This window comes from Anas platyrhynchos, chromosome 12, assembly GCF_047663525.1.
Source record: "Anas platyrhynchos isolate ZD024472 breed Pekin duck chromosome 12, IASCAAS_PekinDuck_T2T, whole genome shotgun sequence".
NCBI lineage: Eukaryota > Metazoa > Chordata > Aves > Anseriformes > Anatidae > Anas > Anas platyrhynchos.
In genome coordinates, this window is record NC_092598.1 from 8,855,513 (window position 1) to 8,881,131 (window position 25,619).

Here is a 25,619-nt window from a genome sequence, read left to right on the forward strand (position 1 = left end):
AAGATCTGCCTGCTCTGGGTAATGTGATCATTACAAAGTAATGCATCTGCCTTGGCCAGAGTAATAGTGAAAAAAATGCAAAGAAATTTAGGAATCACTCATCTTGAAACACTGGTAATCACTAGTCTGCACCCAGAAGCAATAAGCTATTACACATTTAGTCACAATGATGAAGATTTAGAAAAACAGCAAGAGAGAAAGAAAAGTAATAAGACAGTGCAGGTGGATCTGGCATTTATCATTTGCTTTCTGCTGTTTTCATTTCAGTGTCTTGGGCTGCTCCTGCACTATGCAGTGTGCCCTAGCTCCTCCCATTTATCAAAATTTTCATTTTCTATCATTTGCATTCTTGCTTTGGCTTCCCGAATGCTCCCAATTGCCATTTCAGCTCTCAAAAAAACCTCAACCCACATCCAGTACTGTTCTACGCTAGATATTATTCTTTCCCTTGCTTGCTGCACACACAGTATGCATTTCTTCAATCCACATTTTAATTTATTAGCAGGACACAAAACAGAAGATTTCCAGCAATGTCAGTACTGCTGGAGCCTGATGACCACTTTATGATGTTCTAACAAGAAATACATACTTTTTAAGGTGAGGAGAACCACAGAGATTTTTTTGGCATCTGGAAGAAGATTGACCACTTACGAACTAAATCGATAGCAATGTTTGACAGAAAGACTTCCACAGTCATAATGAATGTATGGAGTTCCTCCATCAAATGCTACACAGGTTATTTTAAATGATAATGTGGTTTTTGTTGTTGGTTTTTCTAGCTACAGACTCCATCTACAAATTCCACTGCTTGCACCTGCGTTGCAGTTTTGAAATGTATTTATCTTCCTGTTCATCAGGGTAAGACAGGGAAATTCTAATACTGTTGTTTTACAACTCAGAAGCTGAAACTGAGAGACAAAGGAACTTGAGAAATTTGCAGTGGGAAGTCTGTGATGCAAAAGAGATTTCCTTCTCTTAGGTTTGCACCCTCGCCCTTCCTTTTCTTTGCCCTTGTCTGTCTTAACAAAAATCCTTCTGCTCCTGTTACCATCCTTGCCATTCAACTACTCAACCTGTGGATGAGGGACCGAGCCCTTGTTTGGAACTTCAGCACTGCACACTCACCGTGATGCTGCACGAACGAACGGGGTGCAAGCTAACACAAAGGGAACGGCTGACTAAATTCCACTCTGCTCCTGTAGAACCCAATTTCCAAAGCAAGACTCATTTGTATTTTATTTATACTGTCAGCCAGAATGTTTACTGGGAACAGAGGTGAGAGACAGGAATATTTTGCCAGTGATACAGGAAAATAGCAATTTATATTTTACAGCTGATGAATATTCACCCCTAGAGGTTATATGACAGTTGGGTGAGTTTTCTTTTAGGGAAAAACAAAATCAAAAGACAATTCTTCAATCGAAACTATGTTCCCACTGTGAATTACATTCACCTTGCAATACTCAAGAGAAAGCATTTAATTTTTTCAATTAATCTGACCTTTATCAAGAGCTAGCACAGAAGAAACTCTCACGGAGCTAAGCACTTGGAGCCAGAGTAAGAAGCACTGTACATCTGTACACAGTGTATTACACACACTGATGTTTAAGAGATATTACTGTATACCCCGTGAAACTGTTTCTAACTTACAAGGGCGTACACGGCACTTGACCGAACCGTTCACCAGAATCTTTGTGCCCATAAGCAAATGAGATGCCTTCAAGTGCCAAGGAGAGCACTGTGTAAGCTCCCCCTTGGTGGAACCTGGCCATGCTCCTCCATCACGTCCCTCTAGGCAGGACACACATAGGCCTCAGCTCCAGTTGTTCTTCCCCACTGACAGGGATCTGAATGACCAAAGAGCCTGAGAGCAAAGCCTACTGCCAATCTGCAAAGAGCACGGCTCATTCAGCACCCCTAGCGGTGCCCACACAGCCTAAGCTGTCAGCAGATTTCATCTTTTGCCTCCCTCTGCACTCTCCACAGAACTGGAGGACCGGGAGATCCACAGTATTGAGTTGAGAGCTGTGAAAGTTAAAGAAGCTGCAGACCCTGAAGAAGGGAGGATTACCAGGCTACCATGAAATGAGAAGTGCCCCAAGCTAAAACCCAGCCTCTGTGCGCTGTGAGAGCACGCTGATTGCTCTGAGAATACAGAGAGCCATCCTCAGAAAAGAAGGACCAGATACAATTTTCCTTTGTAACCCAACCTTGTGTTACTTTTTACTTAGCCATTTTCAGGTAAAACTTGTCTTTTTCCTTTTTTTTTCTTTTTTTTTTTTTTTCTTTTTCCCTCTTCCCTCCCTCCCCAGCTTCACCACTACACATTTTTCTCTGCTCTGCTGACATGCAGCAACACAGACATCCACCTCAGTCATCAACACATTCTCCTTCTGTTTGAAAACCCAATTTCATTCCAAAAATGGCAGATAAAGTCCTAAGTGCTAATTTCACATAATCCCACCTGTATTACTTTGGCAAAGACAAAAGAGGATGGGTTTCAGGATGAGGATTTCATTTTGGAAAATTATGAGAACACAAAGTCTACTCTCATTCACTGAGGGAATGTGCTCTGAAATAACAAATCCTCCTTCCTCCTATGGTCTGACATTACCTATCTGAAAGACAAATAAAGTGATTTTTGAAAGATGAGAAATTTCGCCAGAAATTCAGATATTTTTTTTTTCCACTAATTTTGAACTGCAACCTGTATAACTGAGAAAAAAAAAGAGAAAGCCCCGTAGAGAAGCAGGCATGTACTGGAATCAAGTACCCTCACCTGTGAGAAAGCTGGTAAGCAACAGGTCATGCTGCGTGCTTTTTGTGAGTTATTGCCTTCCCCATTCAATCCTACACTAGATTTACTTTACCATACATTGAGACTACAGGATTCTGCAGGATCAGCCCCTAACAGCAAATGTATAAAAGTATGTCCAAATGCTGTTAGTACCATAGTTGCCAAGTCTTTTTGGCTAGAAAGCCAAAATTGACTCATAAGTACTGCTATTCCCAGCCAAAAATAAGTGTGTATTGCCTTACATTTTCCTTTCCACATTTCTCATAGACATTTACATTTATATCAACACATAATGAGTAGAGGAAACACAAAGACATTTGAACAGAATTTTCTTTAGCTTGTCAAAAATGCCTTTTTCTCCCTTTTTCCTAACATTAACATTAATTGGAGCTGGGCAAAAATCCTCATGTTAATATGAATAAAAGTAACACTAGTACATTACATTTAATTAGCATCTAAACTAAAGATCCTACGCCCAGCAAGCAATTTCCACCCGGGAAATGTTGTCTGACAAGCAAACACAGCCAGCTCTGATGCGGCGTGGGGCAGCTTTTCCAGATGAACAAGAATAAAAGGGAGAGGATGCAAATCCAGCCACGGGGGCAACAACCAGGTAAGTGGGTCAGATTACGACTATCTGGGACAACGGGGCAAACATTGCTTTCCTTATGAAAGCAGCCTTCCCTGTGAATTAAATCAAAACGTTTGTCAAAGATAATTGAAATCATGTTTACTGCACAGATTCATAAATCTGAAATGTAGAGCTCCGCAGACACCATTCGATCCTGGTAGCATCATAATAAATCAAAAGACCAGTAACTTGAAAGTCTTTTGTGCTTTTTAGAATAACCCAAAGATGTATTCACAGCATTTGTTTTTTCTGGCCTCCTTTATTTTCCCCTGTCTTGTGGAATGTGTGCTGCCATCTATATTTGACAGCTAATGCAAAATACAGACAGTCTTACAGATCAGAAAGGCTAAAGTTTCTTCTTGCTCTTCTGTTCCCCTCAGCTCTCTCCAATGCCTCCACCCCCTCCCTGGCTCTTGTTTTCCTCATCTCCATGCTGTTTCATTTATCCTCCCTTCCTCAGTCCCCGCAGTTCCCTGTTGTTCCTCTTTCTCGTCTTTCAGCTCCACCTCGTCTCATTCTAGCTCTTGTATTCTGATCTTCTATTTTCAAAAATACCACATAAAAAGGTACTAAAAAAAAATAATCAAAAGCTCTTGTAAAAGCCGCTGTTTTGTAAAGTACCTAAGCAGACATTGTGCTACTTTTATTTTACGATTTTTTAGGACAAATCCAAGCAGCTGTCCTTTTTCTTCTAACGGGAAGATTTTTAATTTAAAAACTGTCCAAGTTACAAAGTATTATTATTCTATTTTAAAGAACATGGACACTTGCAGCTCTGCTGATGGAAGACGAAAGGTTAGTTCAAATTATCACAATTTATCGGGGACTCATCACCTTCTAATTAAGCTACACCCATTAGTCACAGCCTTTTTGGTTTGTTTTTTGTTATGGACCTATGGAGCTAATTTTTACTCTGGGTCAAAACTGAACATGCTGATTTTACCAGATCACTCTTTAAACCAAGTCTCAGGCAAATCATTCTTTTAAATGTGGCTCCAGCTTGTTTATGCTCTGGGTTTGACTTAGCCTCCTGCTCCAGTTCTTGATGAATAAGTCAATCTCAGGATCTCCTCCTGGGCTCTTTTGGTAAGAAAAGAGGGCTGAGATAGTATCCCACCATAGAAGATTTGAAATGGACTTAGCACTGCATTCTCTGCATGAAAGTAAGCACATCTGCATGCCTGGTTTGGAAACAGCACGTGCCAATTAATGGCATTGGCCATTCCCACAAACAGCCTGAGCTGTGCATGCGGTCACAGTAACTGGAAAGCAAACTTGCTTGAGAAACCTAGTTAGGCTTACATGCCACCTGAAAGCAAATATTTTCAAAAACATTTGAGTATAAAGTTTTAAAGATGTTTTTTTTGATGGCTTTTAAAGTGGTTGCCTCCAAGGATGTGTAAACAATTCTGTTCACCGTCGCTGATTAGCACTGCACAAGCATCAACCTCAACAGCCACACTGTGGTCTGCAAAAAACATTACTTCTTAATTTCTGAGTACCACAAATAATGACCACCTTTGGAGGTGGTCATAGTGCAAGGAGAGAGGGAAGTTATGCTTACAAAATTAAAATATCCACAGACGTGGAGAAAAATCCCAGTAGTGTGCCCGAGCCTTTTAAAGAGCTTGTGCATACCACCCCGTATACCACAGCAAAATCTGCAGAGGTTTGAGACAGAAAGAAATAAGCAGCAAAATAAGATTTCAGAGTGTTCTTAAATGGACATTGAAGCTTTCTTAGATATATTGTACAGAATGTTTTGGGCTGTTTTTTCCTCACCATCCTGAAGTAAAGGTTGCTTTTTCCCCGGAGGGGTTGAGGGAAGAAAGTGTGTTAAGGATCATCTACAGCTGTAGAGCTGGCACTAGGTACTGCAGCTCTTTGTGTACTGGCAGCTCACTATGACAACTGATAGCCTGGATGAGGATGAACTGTGTTTCTTCACTGACATTGTCAGACAGCAACGACTTGAGTTTGCACAGACTTCTGCCACTATTTGAGACTGATAAGATTAAAACTGTTGTGATTTTGTTTTGAAGGGAGCTCCTGTGCGAGCGCACTGCATCGTCTCCAGCGCAGGGCTGCGCGCTCCTGGGTACGGTGGAGGAGCAGAGGAGGGCGCGCGGCGGTACAGAGGAGCTGTTGTTCTAAATCTGAACTCAGAAGCAATGTGAAAGCTGGGGATATTATTAACATAATAACCTCTAATGCATAATGTCTGGTGAAATTTCCAAGTGGCCAGGTGAATGGGATGACTGGGTAAAGAAAAGCATGGGTAATGGTATGTAAATTAGGATGTATATTAGCTTAAGAGAACACAGCATAAGAACATCTGAGTGTAACATGATTGGAAAGGTCCTCGTGGCTGCAGAGAGCAGAGATCCTCCACTGAGCACCCACCTCAGACAGGCGGCCCCCCACCACCCCACCGCAGCCTGCAGGCGGCCGTCCTGCCCCGGCAGCCAGCGCTGCCAGCTGACTGCCTTCATGTTGGGCAGCCCATGGACAATTGCACTTGTCTTTTCCCGAAGAATCGGATCCAAAATTTTGTGAAATGAATAGAACTCCAGAGAAGTCGGCAAGTCTGAATCAATTCATGATTACATACACTGTGAAATGCAGAGCAAGCTGCTTGGGACTGGCTGCAGCGGGACAATTCCTTTTGCTTCACTATTTCTCATTCCTTTAGCTATGGTGTATAATATTTCTCCTATTTATCTTTTTCAAAATGGAAAGGAAACAGGACTGGAGGGGACTTCCTGAGTAACCAAGGATGATCTCCCACCAGTGGTGGGAATGATATCATAGAAACCTTTTTGTTGCCCCTTAGATCTCCAGGATAAGGACCGATCCTTTTTTCTGAGCAACACTGTGCAACTCAAAAATACACATAAATGCACAAAAAGCCAGAGGTGATCTGAAGATAAATAAATAAATAAATAAGGGAAGGGAGATAAATAATACAGATGGTCCAGGCTACACACTCCGAACACACTGTGACCTATGTCACTTTCTTATAGATTACTCCAAATCTCTTATCTGTCTTTGTGGCTAATGGCCTGGAATAAAATATTCTCACATTCAGGCATAAAGATAACAAGCAATCCCACTGAGAAAATTAGTAGTCATGTCTACAGCTTCTCCTCTGGACTTCCCTGTGTCAGTTCTGCAGGTTTTCTAGGTTTTCCTGTTGTTACAAGCGAACCTGCTTGCAGCTGCCTGTGGAACAGGTGAGCAGCCTGCAGGAAAGCAGGGCTGGGCATCAGCCTCAGCCGGCCTGTGGATGTCACCCACCCTAAGGAACAACGTGAGGCTGTCGGAGGTGTCCTTTAGCACTTAAATAAATGATGATTAGATCAGGAGCATTATTGCCAACCTCATCATCACTAAAAACAGGGCATTTGTAACAGGCTGGTTAAATGCCATCTCTCCCTAGAAGACTAAGCAAGGAAAGGATGAAGACCACTACTGCTTTCAGTAACAGAAATAATGCTTCTTGCTTACATGGCTGTAGCTGAGAGTCCGTGTTTGTTCCTACATGTCTGAGCTTCTTCTGCTAACAATTTATAGCAGGGGTTTTTGTGTGTGTTTGAAACCACTCCCTGTGACAGGAGATGTTCTAGGTAGAACTGCTGCAACTAAGGACCATTACTGAATCAGTAAGATTTCTCTGTATAGTTTACAGAAATCTTTTTTCATGGTTATTTATTTAGTAGGTTCCAATACTACATTAGTGCCTAAGAAAACCAAATCCATACTGAATCTATCTCGGTAGACTTTCTTTTACTCAACAAATGGTCTGCGGTAGTTAGAAAAGCTTGTGGATTTCTACAGAATTGAGAAATTGGCTCTGGCAAGCTGCAGTAAAAAATACAGTTTTCTCTGTGTTGATTTTTCAATATTTAGTGTGTATTCAGAATACATCCTCAATGCCATGCTATGCTCTATAGACTTGATATATGATTATACAGCTGTGACTAAGAAATGATGTATGAAATAAAAATCCCTGAACAATGCATTGGGAATACAGACTCTGTAAGCTACCGCATGCGGTACTAGCTGCTGTTTGTCGCACTCGGAAAGAAGGGAAAGAGCACGTTTCAGTAAGGATCCAAACACCAACTCCATTAAAAACCTTTCAGAATACACAAAGCCCCTCTTTAACGTGCATTATGCATTGTAAGATAAGGCTGAGCAAGAGAGCCCTTTGGGATCTTTGTTCGACCTGGGACGCAGGACGCTGGGTATCCATTCTAATCCCCCGTAAGGCGGCTCCGTGCCAGCAGCAGCCCAGGCCAAGCCCGGCCCCTCCATCTTGCTCCGCCATTTCTGCCCCTTTGCAGCAGTGATCAAACCAGAGTGACAGTACTCACCTTGTAAGCCCAAAATGCAGAGCAATAAGAAATTAATTTTGCTGTGACTGCTGGCACATTACTGTGAGTTTTCCAACTTAAGCAGTCACAAGGAAAAGGAAAGAAAAAAAAAAAAAAAAAGAGCAAGCAGCTCTGGCCTCCATCTTCCCAAAGACTGAAATGAAGCCACCACAGCAGAGCCTGCTCTTTAGGTACCAAAAAAAATCAGCTTCACCAGTCAGCATCCAACTTGTTTCTCTCAACTGAAGAGAATAAAATATTGAGCTTCTAAATTTTTTCATCAGGTTTTAGTTGGAGGAACCAGAAGAGACGTAATTGAAGCTGCTAATGCAAGCTTCAACGTCCTCAAGAAGTTCTCTAAAAGTTGCCTGTGTGAGCTTCATACACATTTCCGTGTTGTCAGCACAAAGCTGCCGAGGCCTTGAGACTGTGCTGTTAAAGTCTACCTGCTTCTGCACTACCTGTGTGCTTTTCTTTTTTTTTTTTTTTTTTTTTTTTTTTTAAACAAGCACGGCAACAATTTCCATGCCGGCCTTCAGCTTTGGTTTACACATTTCTTTCTGCTGAGGAAAATTCTACTTGCTCCTGTGTGTTTGTAACACCAGTGCAAAAGCCAGAATACTTTTACTTCTATGCTGCAAGCCAGCCCTCCTGCCTCTGCCCTCCCACAGGCCCTAGAAGCCACAGCTCCATCCTTCACAGCCCTTTGCATGCTTGTCCAGTGGCGCTCATCACAGAGCACCACTGGCAGCAGGACCACTGGCAGCCCAGGGGGACACGCAGAAGTAGGTGACGAGTTGGGTCACCAGGAGCCCACCAGGGAGAACGGCTGGAGGTGCCTTGAGCTGGGGGCTGCATGGGGCTGGGCAGGGCTCATGGTGCCCCGACAGCTACCGCAGGCACAGGCTTTCTCCATGTCAGCAAAGGAAGAAAATGCTAAAAGTAAGCATTTCCTAATAAGAACAGACTTTAACCACATTGTCATTGCCTTGATGGATGTGATTCTAAAGTATAAACAAATCTAAAAATTAATAGGTATGTCTGCTCTGCAGACAAGAAATTAATTGTGTCCTAGTGGGGCTGGAAGGGCTGGGAGGGAGTAAGCAAGTTGCAGCGCTACTGCACGGTCTTCGTACACTGACGGAAATGCGGCTGGATGTTCAGCAGTGATAAAAACACCAAACTTCAGTAACAGCTGCTTTTGTGAATGAAGGGTTTGTATGCAACTGTTCACAGAAAACTAGCACCAGTAGATAGCAGAGGAGAGGATGTGCAACAGAATTAATTTAGGAGTCTGGTCTGGGTGTGGACGTTAAACCAGATTCTCTGGTAATCTGCTGTACCAACCCCTCCCCCCATAATCCTTCACAGGGTCCCATTGGAAAAGCCCAGTGAGCTGCGCACATCCTACCTAGCAAAGGCTGCATTGGCTCACACTGCAACACGCTACTGCAATTCAGATAGGAACAGGAGAGCCCAATGTCGTTACCATTATTTTACTGAAAGCTTCTCGGGGTGCTGTTCATAAAGAACAGAGCCATAACTAACTCCTCCCAGCACTCTGTACCGGGATCACGGCAGTGCAAAATGAGCCAGCACAGAGCCAGGGAGCTGCTGGTGTGAGCTCTGCCTGGCTGCTCGCCCTCGCCACTGCCCCCCGTCTTCACCCAAGTCACGGAGCAGACGGACGCATACCTGGTGCTTCAGCAGAGCTCTGCCGTCAGACTCCAGCTTTTTGCCTGCAGATTGGCAGGGAAAAACAAAACAATTTTAAAGCTGTCATCTTTTGCTAATGGCGTTCTCTGAGCTCTCACGTAGCTCAGACAAATGGCCAAGATCTCGGCCTTCTTTCTCCATAAAAGATCTATTAATTCCAAATCAGAGTAGACAACACTATTTCTGTGGAGCCATACGAAGGGAGTTTGGCTAACCTTTCTCTTTACAGAGTAACCTCCAGATCTCGTGCCTCAGTAGCTCCAGGTCCTCTCAGCTATTCCCTTCGAGTTTCTGTAAAAAGATTTACAGCTTCTACCTCTGAACTCTTCCTGAATTCCTCACACCCCCTTGCTCTCGCAGCACAGTGTGGGTCGTGCATGCATACATTTCTAATTTTGCCTTCAGATGTACACCACTAAACTGACAAGAACTTCTTACACACTGACGGCTTCCACTGACACCAACTGGAACTGGGAGCTTGCAGCCAGCTTAGTCCACTGCAGCTGAAAGCAGCCCAGGGCTGCTGACCCCTGCTCTCCTGCCTGCCGGGCCGCCTTCCTTCCTCAGGGGGCACCACGCGCCCTGCTTCGGGCACCCGGCTGCTCGCAGCAATGGGACTCGCATTACAGAAGCCGTGACTGGCAATTTTAGTTATTTTTTAAACACTTGTCCATTACAAATTGTGACATTATAATGATAAATTACAAATATTGGTAAAAGGACTGGAAAAAGACCAGTCTTCTTTATTTTAGTATTTTAGTATCACTCAGAATTAGGCTCCCTAATTCTGATGAGTTATGGAATAATAGCCATTATTTACTCCATTAGGAAGCTATTACTGCATGCCGTTGTTGAATTCTAATTCCCTAAAAGCTCTAATACAATGTCTGTATGCATGCAGATAGAGCAAGGGTATGTGAAAGAGCAGCACAATATTCAGAAGGAATACTAAATGAAGACACAAAGATGGGCACCCTGTATTTTGGGGCATTTCTAGCCAGCTTCGTAGCCTAGCAGTTTGCAAAATAAGAAATCAGAAATTGAAATTCTTATTTCAGTGGTATGAGGATGTACGTGACTGAGAAGTCTAGAATGAAACAGTTCATTAAAACAAATATTTTCTTTTTCAAAATAATAATAATAATTATTTGTGCAGGAAACCTGACCCTGTAATTCTCCGGGAAGACTGTGCATACAATATACAGAACACAATGGCATTCACAATCTAGAAATTATACAGCAAATACTGAGATAAGAAGGAAATAATAATTCACTAGGAGGTTTCAACAGAAATACTGATATGTATTTTTAATGAAACATCATGAAACGGCTTGGCATTAGGACCAAGAATTGGCATTCATTGGAACAACAAAGAAATATAAAACAGAACTAAATCAAAATATGCATGGGGTTTGGGAATGCATCTTCGTGATGGGTATGATGTATGAGTGTCAGGCTCAGAAAATACCAAAGTAGTAACGGGAGCTGAGGCTTAAGATTTCTCAGTGTGTCCATTTTGGTTGCAAAAGAGTTTTATGCTTCATTTCAGTCATTATTTGAACATTGTTACTTCTGCAAACATGCCACATTGAGATAAGGTTTTATGCCACACCACATCAAAATGTAGATTGGTGCAGAACGTCAGAAAGTGCCTTTATTGAGGTAACTGTTTATTAAGCTTGGAGGAATTGAAATTGAAATTCTTGAAGAAAGAGAGGCAGAGGGAGAAGAGGGAGAGAGAGGTTATGTTCTCTTTAATCATGGGATTTGCACAACATCAGTACAGTTATGATCTAAATAAAGTTTCTAGAGTCATCAGGATATTATACTGTACCTGCCTCATTTAATCTAATGGTTTCCATTTAGGTAATTTTCATGCGTTTTAATCTATTTAATGATCACCTTCCCTTGGCTGATTTACTATCTCTGAAGTTATATTGTACTTTATCTGCAAGATTTGGGATTCCAGATGACACCCAGAGAAAGACCTAGAAAGTTTAGCAAAGATGCTGTTTTGCATTTTTAACCTGTAACTCATGCTACTTCAGTAATGCAGAAAAACCTGAATATAATTTCAACCTGTGAAAAAAACAATACTTGAGAGATTTACAGAAAATGAACTTGACCTAGATTTTGGTTTATTCCACTCTAAGAGAATCTGTTAAGATTTCAGACCCGGAGAGCACATGAAAACGAGCAGGAAGTGCAATTCAGTACTTGGCAAAGCTGAACCCTTGCTAAAATGACCACCTGTCTCCGCAGCAGATTAAGAAGAAAGCCATTCTCTGCTCTTGGTGCTTTGGTTTTTCTGGAGAGGGGAGCATGCTCTAGGTGTGCTAAGCAGCAGCATGTGGACCACCATGTCACTGCTTAGCACGCTGCCGCTCAGCACAAATGGGTCTCTATCACAGCAGCATAAGCAGTGCCGCCTCCTCATCACAGGCTGGAAATACTTCGGAGGCTCAAGGAGAAAACATCTTCCTCAGCAAAGATTGTCCTTCCTTTCTGGGCGTCCTACAGCTCTGGATGGTCCTGCCCTGGCATGGCAGTATCACCTCACCTCAGACCACCAACCAGCATGCCAAAACACCTTTATCACTCTGAGACACAAAAGTCTTGTCTGAAAACACAAAGTGAGGGACTAGCATCGCACCAGCCATTTTTAAACTAATTAGAATGCAGAGCTGCTATGACTGCATGTGCAAATGAGGTAATTACAAATGCAAACTACTAATTATGTTCACCTGCTTGTGCAGTTACCCAGTTCTTGTTGGGCAGTTGAAATAATTGTGTGTGCAAATTAGACACCCAGCTGGATGCCAACTTTACACTAGTAATTATGGGCTGAAAGTTGGGTGAGGATTGAAGAGGTTGTGAGTTATGGTTTTGGTTTTTAAAAATGCAGCTCTGGATCTGAATATGATGCACTTTTACAGGTACCTGGAAACGTCAGAGTGGTGCAGGAATCTGAGGGATACAAGGAAATAGCAGGTTTGCAGTTTGTATATACACGGAGCACACTAGGAATGGAAATGTTTTGCTAAAATTATGAATGGGAAACAGGGAGAAAGCTATACCACATTGTGAACGTCTGGATAGATTTAGGTATTAGCAGATAACAAGATTGTGAAATTCAGACTATAAAATGTACGATAATTAGAAACTCAGAATGTCGTAAGTCTTACTGTCCAAGTAACACGGTGGTGGGTCTATAGATCTGCACAATATATAGCTCAGATGCCTACAGCATGGAGGTTCGAACCTGCTTAGACAGGTGATTTAGAGGACAAGCAGTAAATAAGGTATCTGTTCTGTATAGCACATATGCATGGTCAATTATTATATATATATTTTTTAGCATGAGCAAAGGCTGTTTTAAGGCTTGTAAAAAGGGCACTGGATTTAGCAGCAGCTGAAGCCATTGCTCTGCATTGGTTTGGAGAGACAGGCCTTTTTGATGCTCTCCACCGCATGTACAGACATTGCAGGAGTTCCTCCAAATGCCTGCCTTTATTTTTAACCATTTGGGGTTTAGAGCTCTTACATGCTAATCTTTGGATATATGAAGTCTAGGTAATCATTCAGAATGCATAAACCACAAATATTTACAGTACTCTAACGACAAAACCACTTCAAGGTGTATACAAAGTTATCAGTGAGGCTTTGATTACAACTGGAAATAGTCAATATGGATCATTTCTGGATTATCAGTAATGAAATAGTTCCCTTGTTGAAACAGCAAAAATGTTTCTGTTTTCTTTTAGTTCCTGCCAATATCTGGTCTCTGACAGCAACAGCAGCTACAGCACATTAATGTTTTACTCTAATGCACTGCAGACAAGGAACTTTAAATAAATGAAAACAACAACAACAACAACAGAAAACCAGTGCTAGATCTTTCTCCTTAGGTCAAACCCTAGCATCAGCCAAGGGATGACAACAGAAGTCAGTCTCTCTATCTCCTCTAGCAGTCTCTCCCAACAGAAAAGTCAACAAAACGCACCTCAGCGTACACCCTAGAAATGCCTAGATTTGGAGGGAGACAGCAGAGACTTCTGAAAAGGGTCTGCATGGAGGATGAGCAATCACCTAGCCAATCTTTGAACAGGCAGCAACTGAGCCCCTGTCCATCCATACCACATCCCATCAACAGGTCAGCAATATTTTGCAGTCAACAGCCTCAAATATGGCCAGTTATCTTTGCAGCTTCTTAAAAATTATTGTTTTCATCAAGACACAAGGTACTACATTAGAGATGCATATTTAAAAACAGGCTTGCAAGCTGGGATTTCGCTCAGCTCTAATGTCTGCTTCATATTCTTTCTCAAACATGCAGACCCTCAATCAAATATAATCCATCTCTCTTGAAGATGAGGGGTAGTGCAGAAAATGGCCAAACGCTGGCAGCATGGGTATGTTCATCACAGGCTGCACGCGAACCCTCAGAGCGCTGCTACAGATCTCCCAGAGCTTTGGAAGCACACAGAGAATGCACGATGCGAGTCTTCACCAGCTAGCAGCAGCTAGCTTCTTTCAGAGATCATCTCCAGTGAAAATAAAGCACTCTCAGATGTTGCGGGGATCTTTTATTATTCTCTTCTTGCAAGGAAAATTTTATTTAAGTATTCATTTTTTAAACTTAATAAAAACTAAAAGGACTTGATTTATTTTTATGTTCATTACAATAGCAAATAACATACCAATAAAATAATGCTGGGTGATTAGCCCTTTAGTAAGTTATTAATAAATTAGTTACAAAAGTAGGTAAAAAAATTTGGGTGGGGAAAAAAATAATCTAATTATTCAGAAAATATTTCAACCCACTAGCTCTCAGGGAATTGGTCAGCTTGAAAAATATTGTTTGTCACCAGAACAGATTTATTCTGAGTCTATGAATTCTTAACAAGGCTGCTTCTCATAATGATTAATGATAATTATCTTTTTAAAGCTTAATCATTTACCTGAGCATTTCCTGTCTATTAGATACCATGAGCAAGTTAAAATACCTCTCACAGTGAAGGTCCCTTAACTGTCTCACTGGCTGTGGCAGTCACAATAATTAATCTTGAAAATATGCAAAAGAAAAAAAAAATTAACCATGCTCAGAAGTGTTAAATATAGGTGAATGTACAATATCCCCTCATATCTCACATCCTAACAGACAATAAGTTAAAGAGAATGAAAAGGAAAGGAACATTTTCTAACACAAAATCCAAAATGTGTCCCTCGTAGAAACCTCCAAGAGTCGTGAATCCACACATTGGACATTCACAATAGGAGAAGAAACCACAAACTCAGCTCTACTGTGAACTCATCTCATTCCCACACCCTCTTTTTTTTTGATGCAGCAACTCAATCCAACCCAAAAATTGCATAAGCATGTAAGAGAGGAGTGAGCAGTGTTCTTTGTTCCCACCAAAACCATCACTTCTTCAGGAAAAATTGGTCTCAGAGTAATACTCAAAATTCAAAATTCATTTATCACTGATTTAATTCATTACATTCAGACACTTATCTCTTCCAAATAGTCGTAATAATGGCATCAATACAAATACTACCAGGATAGTTATGGGACATGTAGGACTACTGGACAGTACTTATTTCAGACAGCGCAATGTATCTTTGTGCTTTCATTATCCCCAAGCAGGGCTGTTTTGGTTGCAAAGATATCTCAAAAATGTGCTCTATAGTCTTCCCCTCCTTCCCACAAGACTATAATTTTTTTGTGATTTCTTTGGCACGTGACAGCATATTTTGCTATAGGAAACAAGGTTATGGTTTAATAGTGAAACAAGAGATGTATTCTCATGGAATAAGCCATGTTTTTAGTGGTTGTTTTTTTTTGGATCTCAGTATTTGAAAGGCCCGGAGAACTATTTGATCTCTGCATTTCCCTGATTTTTTTGGTTGTTTTTTTCAAAGACTGCAGAAGAGATGGAACTAGGAGATGTCTTATTGAACGTAAATAATTTTCAAAGACAGCACTCCTGTGCTTACAGTGGTAACTCCCTGAGTGACTGTTCAAGCACAACAACAGGCACATTCACTCATGCCTTTCCAAGATCAATTCTACAATTCTTAATCATCCATCATTCCTTACTGTAGCTGTGCTGTGCTGGACACACACTTCTTCACAGCTTGTATACGTCAAAATCATGCTGAAGCTAATGGTATGGCGTCAGAATCTGAACAGCAAGTTTTTGCACTGCAGTGGGATTAGAGCATAAACAGATGTGGTCCAAGTATTCAGATGGAAGATTTATCCAAGCTAGCTGAGAAAAAACAGGAGCGCTTAGCTTTGGTCATTAAAAACTATATGGAGTGGGATATTTAGTACAGGAATTCCTCAAAATACATTATATCTAAAAGTGGAAAAAGATTATCTAAACGGAAAAATATCCTTCCCATTTAAAAGACTTTCCCTAACAGAGAAGATGCACTTAAGCATTTTAGTTTTTTGAAAGCTGGGCTAATCTTCAGAGTAACTTGTTTCTCAAAGCATTCTTCCAAATAGGAAAGTGTTTTAATTTTACTCTTAAACTGACTGATGAATGCCAGAAAAAGTTGAAGAGATGTGTGAGATTGCCTGCATATATCTCACCGAAAAAAGGAAGGACCTGTTAATAGATTTTGCTGTACAATATGACTGCATCTGTGAGACTTACAAAAGGGATAAGCACCCACACTTGTAACTACTAACCTAAAATGAAGCTTAGTTTAATCTAAAATTTAATGGCAAGAACATGGTCATGTTTTGGAGCATGCTTTGAGTTGGGTACAAATTAATTTAAAAGACAGCAAGATCAGGGTATCTCCTTTGTCTGGAAATATTTTCAATAAGGAGAACAGAGGGATTATGTTCCATTCCTTACTCTTAGAAAATGTTAACAGGTAGGTTAGATGATTTAACAAATACTGTTTTAATGAGACATTACTTTAATGCCTGCTGCTGCTAAGGTCATATATGTTCTGTGTGTCTACTGCTCAGATTTCTTACCCAACAAGATTCCTTATCTTTAATGAAGCAGCTACATGAAACTGTCATTTTTTCTTTTGTAATTGTTCTCAACCATGGAAGACCCAGTACCTAACGATCTCTCAGCATTTTTGGAAGTGAAGAAAACTTGTTAGACTACAGGACAAATGACATTCTCAAATATATTAATGTAAACCGGGGGGTAAGAAAGGGAGAAGGAAAACATGGGACAAACTAGCTAAGATTATTAATTCAGTCAGATAAAGAAATATGGCCCCACTATTGAACTGAAAAATGACAAATGACATACCTTCAACTGATTGCATCACAGGCAAACCAAAGTACCGTCGAGGTTAGGAAGAATTCATCCCTGTCTGATGTAACATGACAGAAACCTCACATTTCCATGCTTGGCAGCTACATGGGAGGGTTCCTTAGCAGGCTGAGCAAAAGGGCAGGTCCTCTACACGACAACAACGACAACACCAGGGTTTAGGCATACTTGGCTGAAACGTAGTGGCCTGGGAAATAGTGTCTCCTTGACCTCAGTGTGGTTTGGATGAAGTCCAGATATGGCAAGGAAAGGAAGAATGGCACAGCCAATACCACAATAAATTCAGTATAATTTCCTGCTAGAGAATGATTAGTTATACTTGCTATGTGAAAATAAGAAACTTTACTGTCTTCCTGTTCTTTAGTATGAAAAAGGCTGACTATAGTCCTCTACAGCTCTAAGAAAGTCCTCACTACAGTAAGATTTTGGAGTCTTGCAGTAAGTAACATTTCAGTAAGAAACGTCTTGCAGTGAGGAAGTGCTAACCATCCAACCATATGTTAGATTTGCTCTTTTGTATTTTTTTCTCTCTCAAATATTACTTTTATAAGATTATGCATATTGCATATTTTTAAAGATCAGTGACTTTCCAGACATTGTTAAACATCTTTCTCAAAATTGTTCTTGAACTCTCTTCATCATATCGACCCACATTCAAAAGCACCTTTACCATATCCTGAGTAATTGAAAATGTCCCTTCAAGTTTCATTTTTTAGAAACAAACACTCCACTCAACTTTAACCTTTTCCCACATCTTTCCCAGGAACTGTTTATGACAAGCAGGGGTTTTCTTTTACTGAAGATCATTTGTCAGAACATAATGGTACTTCACAAAATAGGTAACAAAACTGAAGAATTAAACCAGAATAACACAATCTATCATCCAAATTTTAGAAGAAGAAAAAGAATAGATCTGTTTTGCTGTGCTAAAATAGTAATTCTTATATTGGACATTTGGTGCCTTCTTATCCATTCCCCCACTTTATTTCCTTAATATGCTGCACTCTTTAAGAGTATAGCGACATAAATAAGCATCTTCAGAGACTCGTGGAAACTGGCAATGGCACAATTCTGCCACGTTATTATGAATTCACAAGGTCTTAGGCTTTCTTGCCCAAAGCCATGCTGGTGTGCTGTATTACCATATAGAAAGAGTTCTGAGAGGGCTTTTTAACCTAATTTTTTTGGAGACATGAAGGAACAAGTTTACTTTACTGCTCACCTTTTTTGAAAACCCGGACTGGCTTTGCCACTGCTTCCTCCCGTTCCCATTTCATTTGTGCCCCTCCAAAGCCGTAATTTAGCTTTGAGTCCATCCTGATTTTATCCTGATTGCTTCGTTTCTTCCTATTGATTCCACTTTTTTTTTTTTTTAACCTCCCTTTCTATTCAGCGGAGGAGCATAGCAGCATGTATTCTTGAGTCTATATATAACATACAGCCTATATATAGACATGCAGATAGACATTGCAGAAAGCAGCCTGTCCCCTTAACGAGCATTACTGCTGAGTGTTTGGAATAAATATGACGTAGACCTGAGTGATCTTGGAGTGCTACAGTTAAACAGCTCTTTCCAGGACGAAGCATATATGCTCAGCATACATCTGGCCTAAATAACCCATTTGCTGTTGAAAGGCTGCTCATGATGGAGCACCAGCACAGCTCTCTCCAGGCAACATGGGCTGTATGAGAAGACTGAAGTAGTTAGCTCTACATTCATGTGAGATCAATTAATCTATAGCTACAAATAGATCAGTCACAGACTTCTTTATCAAGTTACTTGTATTGCATTACATTGTAGAGGAAATTTACTTTCCTGCAATGATGCTTTTATGACAAATAATGTATTCTTGCAGAATACTAGTTAAAGGTCTGTTCTCACTGCAGTATAGAGTCTTGCTTTTCACAGTAACCCTTCACCCAGGGAAACCTTAAAACGAGTGCTCCCTGACTCTGTAGGCTTAAGGAATGTCCTGGAGCCTTGCCTTGTAACCTGGATGTTGCTTGTTTTAAAGCAGCTCCATGGAAATCATTACTGCAAGTGCTGGAGTACTAGTTGGCCCACTGACTGCACCATTGTGTTCCTCCTTGTTCTGCTCCTCATTAGAAGGGGACCAATTACAAAACAAAGCAATCACTTACAGCAGTGTTTTATACCATCAAAAAGTCTCTCTTGCTTCTGGATAATTCAAGTTGCAACAGCTAATGCAAAGACTTGCTAACAGGCTCCAAGCTTCTAAACACCAGGATAATTGAAACATCTCTCAGCTAATCAGCAGCTTAAATTACTTTTCCACAAGGTGACCTAATAACACGCACTGTCACAACAGCAATATTTCTCAACCCAGTATTTGGCCCAAACCCTGAAGTTGGTAGGACCACTGCCACATGCTGCTGACAATCTTACATTGTTTTTCTCACTCTTCCCCTCATTTTTTGACTTAACTACCATGCCACCAGACGTGAAAAAGTGTTTAGCAATATCACAGAACAAAACTTGTACCTAACATTTGAATAAAAGTACAGTATATCATAGCTTATTATCAAGGTGCACCATGTCTTTAAATACCATGATAACCATGTTGGATGAATTAGTCTCAGCTTCTTAGTGTAAACATGTCTATAGGCATGCATTTCTAAAAGACATAAGCGCTGTGTGACCCAAAGATGCATCATCTGAATGAGAATAAACAATACTCCAAGCTAAAACTCCATAACAGCATTCCCAAATGCAGGTTAGAAGAATGGCAAAGACACAATGCAGCAACAACACAAAGAAAGAAAGAAAAGGGAAAACTAAACTATAGGTAAGGAGTTTTTGGTCTTGTTTTTATCTCTTTCAACACGATTCCTTTTAAATAGGATACCTAATTTGCAATATTGAAAGCTGCCTTCAGAAACCGAGAAGAATAACTGAACAGATTGATGACGAGTATCGAAAATACTCAAAGAGTACTCCCAAGAGCCCAAGACATCCAATAGTCTGTGATACTTCGATAAGCATCCATTAACATAACAAAGTACTTGTACACATTGATCCTCTCTAATTTTCAAAGGCATCTGAATTGCAGTTCAGAGTACTTTGAACTCTACATATTCTTTGTTATTGCAGAATATTAGCCATGGCTATTTTTAAAATAAATCAAGCCAGTCCTAAGTATACGTGAATGGCATAACACTACCAGTCTTAACAAAACATTCATCCAAAATTATCACTGCCAGATCTGCAAAAACAGCAGTGGCATTAATGATAAACCAAATACTATTCCACAGTTTGTTTGCTCTACTAACGCTTATTTTTATTTTGTTTTCTGAAGAAGGTACCAGAATTTTCATCTAAAGATGCAGTAAATTTATACTGCAGCAGTAATATTCTTGGTATACACCTCACAAATATATTCTAATGACAGTGTAACTTATAAGAAATGTATTGAATTCACCATAAAAGAGCCATATTTATGAATCTGTTTTCAATACAGAATATAAAGGGATTTGTCAAGAAACAGTTGTAATATCAGTGGTGCAGAAAAACTGCAGTGCTATTTGCTGAGCTAGTGCTAGGACCAAGTTAAGGATAGATCTAGGATTTTTCCACTGCATTGGCTACGACCATCTCAAACTTTCTTTTCTCCGCTCCGTCCTCAGCACACAAACCACGGCTTTTTTCCCCATTGTATTAGCAGTGCTGTTAACATTTTAATCTGAAAAAAGTGAGAAGCAGATATGCGAGCTTTGTAGCCTATGCAACAGATCTTAAAGCTACCCTATCAGAACATAAGTGCTAAAGGGTTTTTTGAAAGTCTATGTGAAGTATAGAGCCAGATTAGACCATCTGATAGAGATTTAGATCACAGTATACAGCTAGCATCTGTGTTTCAATCTGCACAACACTAATGGAAAAAATTCAACATATTTCATTGTAGAATCCCCCGAACAAACCAGAAGATCCAGCTAAATAAAGATTTAAATCCACTCAGTGCATTCACAGCATACTGATGCCATATGCATTTTGACAAAATATAATATATTGAACTCTGAAAAATCTCGGAGTCTATTAATTCATCTTTACAGCAAATCCAGGCTCTAGTTCACCATCCCCATATGTTAACCAATATTTTGAGCATTACTGACAGGTCTTGAAACAAATCTGCTATCCACAAACAAGTAAAACTGATTACTGTTTGTACCAGCACAAACAGTACAGCATTCCTTTATTAGCTGAGTGGAGCAATATTCCTCCAGAGCCTGTTTGCAATTGTCTTGTGAAACTGAACCTCCTCCTCTCCATACAAATCCAGATGCACAGCACTGCTCCTACCGCCCCTCTGATGCAGACAGAGGCTGGCTTTATTTCCTTCATCACCAAATATACCTTGACACACAATATACCTTGACTAAAATCTGAATTATTTAACAACTCATGGTATGATGCTGTGTGAAAAACATGCACAAGCCATCCTCAGCATTTCTCTGACAAAAGCACTGTTGTTGGTTTCAATTTGTGCTCATTAACACAACGTTGAATCGCTTTGTATGCTAACCACTCGTGGCAAATCTAACCTTTTGAAATGAGCCAAAACTTTGATCTCACTTAGTTGATGAGCATATTGTGTATCTAAGAAAACTCCAAAAAAAAAAAAAAGCTATTTCAGGTACTGGTAGTAGCCCATCCGAGGTAGGAGGAACAATTTGATTTCTCTGCAGGGAATCTGAGTCTGGTTCTCCACATTTTAGCCTTAGAGAACAAGGATAAAGGAGGTGAAAAAGTAATGAATAAGAAAAAATAAACAGGGAAGGGCTGAAAATTAATTTGTCAGTGTAGGAGAGAGAAAAGCCACAGTGTAGAAATTCAGAGAAAAACAACAGAGATTGCAACAGGGACAGAAAAGGAGGTAGGAAAATACTGAAGGTAATAACAGACTGTGGAATAAAGACAAATGTCTTGCGGGCTTGAAACAATAAAGTAATTGTTGAAGACATTTTATAATGCTACAAAACTTAACATAAGGAAAAATACAGAAGCTATAAAAGCAAGAGAAATTGTAACAGGGAGGATAAAGATGAGACAACATAAAGATCAAAGAACATGATGCTTCAAGCAATAGACACCAATGTCAAAGATTTTCCAAGCTCTGAGTAAGTAAGAAAAAAGTTAAAGCTTGTCTTGGAACTGACCCGTGCTCCTCTGAACACTAATAACTATTTTTTTTTTTAGGTAAGTTTACAGCAATAAGAAACTGTACTGCAAGGTAGAAACCTCTCATATTTTCCTACAGTTTTCAGGTATGAGCAGGTGAAGGCAGCTCTAAAGCCTCCTGAAGTCTATGACTACAGTAGGATGTAGTGGGACTCAAAATGAGCAGCTGTCTTAGGCAAATAAATCAGCTGGTGCTAAGTATCCAACTTTGACACTTAGACCACTCCACTACGTGAGCCAAATTATCTCAATAGAGACCCAGAAGTGACTGCTTCAAAATCATGCTTCTGGGCTGAGCTAAAGCACTGATGTAGGCACACCTTGCGATGGTTCATTTATGAGCCTACAGACCACTGAGGAGGCAAAGTCCATTACACTCAGCTAACTGCATTGAATATTTTTGCCTATACACTCACACAGTCTTTCTAGTACAGTACAAAGCCATGTACATTTACAAGATATTCCATTGTAGCTGATTATATTCATTCATAGTGTATAATAGATTTTTTTTTTTAAGGAAAAAAAATCAAAACAGACAGGACTCAGGCAGTGACAGCTGTAAATCTGCTCATTTAATCAAATGAAAAGTGCTCCCTTAAAGATTTCTCTGTGACACTATCTTTCAGAAATGAGACCTTGTTACCATTCCTGCAAAAGGTCATCAGGATCTTAATTTCATCTTTAGTTTTACAAAAGAAAAAACCTTCACACGGGAAGAGAAAGGGGCCAGATGAAGTGCCCTGGCATTAAGATAAAATCAGTTTGTACAGTAACTGCTTCTGAAAGTTCGTGCTTCTGAGAGAATATTTTATTGTATAGTATTCCCGTCTACTGTACAAACACTGCCGTCTTCAACGGTTACAAAAGGTTAAAGAAGTGAATTAGTGTGTGCCCAGGAGTTCATGAACTGCGAGGAAGTTGTCTGATCATACACTTTTGCTGAACTTCTGCAAAAAAATCCCTGGTCTTTATTATCTCTCTGATGCTATGCATAAGTTAACAACAAAGCTGGTAATGATCTAGTGAACCACCTAATTCCTCTACTTGGAGCTTGGTACCGCAGACTGAATGCAAACACATCGCATGCAACGTCATGCCTGTTACACAGACATCAGAACAAAAGGATCTCGATCACGATTAATTCCTCATTTTCTGATAGAAAATACCTGTTTTATTTTGAATTTCACATATTCATCAGAAAAGCATCGCTAGGCAACGCAGCAGGGAACAATGCCTTTTCTACAAAATTTCAAGTGATTCTTTTTTAAACAAACATTCCTGGAAAGAACCTTCTGAAGGGCTAGAGAAACATGAAGTGCCTCAGCCTTGCCTACTTTTTTTCTTTCATGTAGCAATCACGTTGTCCTTTGTAGATTTGTCAGAGTCCTACAAGTACACTTGTACACTTTACTCTGTAAAGGCATCCTGTATGAATACCTTTGATGAGACTTAAAATTATACTGCAGTCCAAAAAAAAATTTATTTTTCTCCCATATACCAAAGAAACTCAGCAGACAGATATATCTTTCCAGATCCATTAAGTTACCTGTTGGACTTAGGAGGAACATTGGACAGCCTCTGATACCTGGCCATATATGATGTCAGTGCTGGGCTGATGATTAATCACACCTGAGTTAGGTTCAATTTCCCTTAAAAGGCAAGCCAAAGACTTTATCAGTTTTAATAATGTTGGCAGACACTCTGGACTGGTATAACAAAGCTGCTGTATCTCTGGTACATGACCTGAATTTGAATGGCTTTCTCTGCAAGAAAGGAACTCAGGCCAAATGATAAGCATATCTGAAATTAAGTCAAAAATCTCTAAAGAAAACAAAAATTATTGAAACTTCAAGATATTGGAGATAGTTTTGTTTTGTTATTGGAGATCTTGCACAGAGGAACAGTACATGTGCAGGAACACAAACTGATATGGCAGGGATTTTTTCAGTCGTGTGCTGAGAGAACTGGTTGCATCCCAAAATATTTGTTTTTCTATTGAGCGCCCATTTTCCTCCCACACTGATTACTGCATAAACTTCCTCTCTCTCCTACTATCCCCTAGCATCAGTCACAGTATTGCATTACTAAATATTAGGAAATAAAAATATCAGTGGATTAAAACCCTTTAGATAATGTGTTAGCTATGTTATCTTGATTAGTCAAAATGCTAATATACATATATAAGCTTTGTTCTCAAGTATCCCTTATATTTCCAGCATTTCTTCACCTGCTTCAGGCAATTTTGGGGTATTTTACACTGGAAATAAATCAAAGTGATGACATATACAAAATACTCAATTGGACTACAGGAAAGCTACATGAAATCCATACTGTTTATGCAACACTGCATAATTTTGCATGTTAAAATTTGCAGTTATTATTATACTTTGATTTTTGGCAGAATTGCTACTACTTCATTATAATTTAACTTTACCTTGCCTTATCTACTGAAGATGTAAGAGATGATTACTTGATTGCATACACAGAAGCACCCATGCAAAATTTTCATAAAGATATCATGTAAGTTAAGAGCTGGGATAAACTGCCCTGACATGTACTGGGCAGACTTGTTAACATGACTTTACAAAGCTGGGGGGGGGGGAACTATCCCAAGTTTCAGCCACAGCTCTGAAGCCTTATTTTATAGAAAATTACCTGGAGGCTCAGCTTATCCAGCTGGTATCTTCGTAATGTTTAGTATTGTGCTGCAGAGGATGACATTTTTCTGTTGACACCAAAATAGTTTTTTTTATTAATAACACTCAGGACAGAATAAGGCAGTATGTTCATGGCATTAGTGGATTTTACTTGCAGTTGTGTATAAGGTTTAGGGTTAATCTGATATTCTTCAGATCTCTTTCAGCATCTCTTCCCAGAGCATTTATAAAAACAGCAAAGTCAGAAACAAGAGACCAGCGCAATGGAAGGCCCAACATTCATTTTCTTTGCTCTCCCTACTGCCAAATTATTCAGTGACTGCACATATTTTATAACCCACAACCTCAGCATTCTGGAATGTCTTAAAAACCGTGTCAATTAAGTTGCACTCAGCTGATGTTTTGTTTCAAAACCATATTTAGAAATCTTTCTTCACACTACAATAATTTGAAACACTTTCAATACACCGGTTTTGACTACAAATGTTTGTATTTGAGCTCCCGGCCTTCTCACTCCCGCTAAGGGCAGATTCTGAAATCTTTTTTCTTCAAATAAATAATATCAATATTTTTTTACAGAAGTTTAGAGCAGCTCTTATAAAAAGTCTTTTTTTATTATTTATTATCATCTATGGCTACTTGTATAAGTACTTGATGAGAAACTGACTTTATATTAGAAAAAAAAAACCATTCCCAAGATAGTATTAAATTCAACAGAAGAACAATTAACAATTCAGAAGTTTATCAGAATCTGGCCTTCTATTAGAAGCCATTGTACTACTGACTTGACGGAGAGCAATGGAGGCACAGTGACTGATTCATTTTGAATGTCATTCCTTTAAAATGCCAGCACTTGAGAACCTCTGGACACTCTCCACTAGTGTAAATCAGCTTAGCTTGGTTAACTTCAGTAGAACTACCGTGATCTAAACCAA

The 25,619-nt window shown here is 39.9% G+C and overlaps 1 protein-coding gene and 1 long non-coding RNA gene across 15 annotated transcripts in view; one reads left to right on the forward strand and one right to left on the reverse strand.

Annotated features, from left to right (window-relative positions):
- CDH11 (cadherin 11) overlaps nt 1–25,619 on the reverse strand; it is a 364,445-nt gene that overhangs the window by 161,924 nt on the left and 176,902 nt on the right. The gene's annotated exons all lie outside the window — the stretch shown is intronic.
- Nucleotides 3,074–7,441, forward strand: LOC110352808 (uncharacterized). Its single transcript, XR_011812318.1, has 3 exons — nt 3,074–3,410; nt 4,185–4,223; nt 5,471–7,441. It is a non-coding gene; the product is annotated as an uncharacterized lncRNA (long non-coding RNA).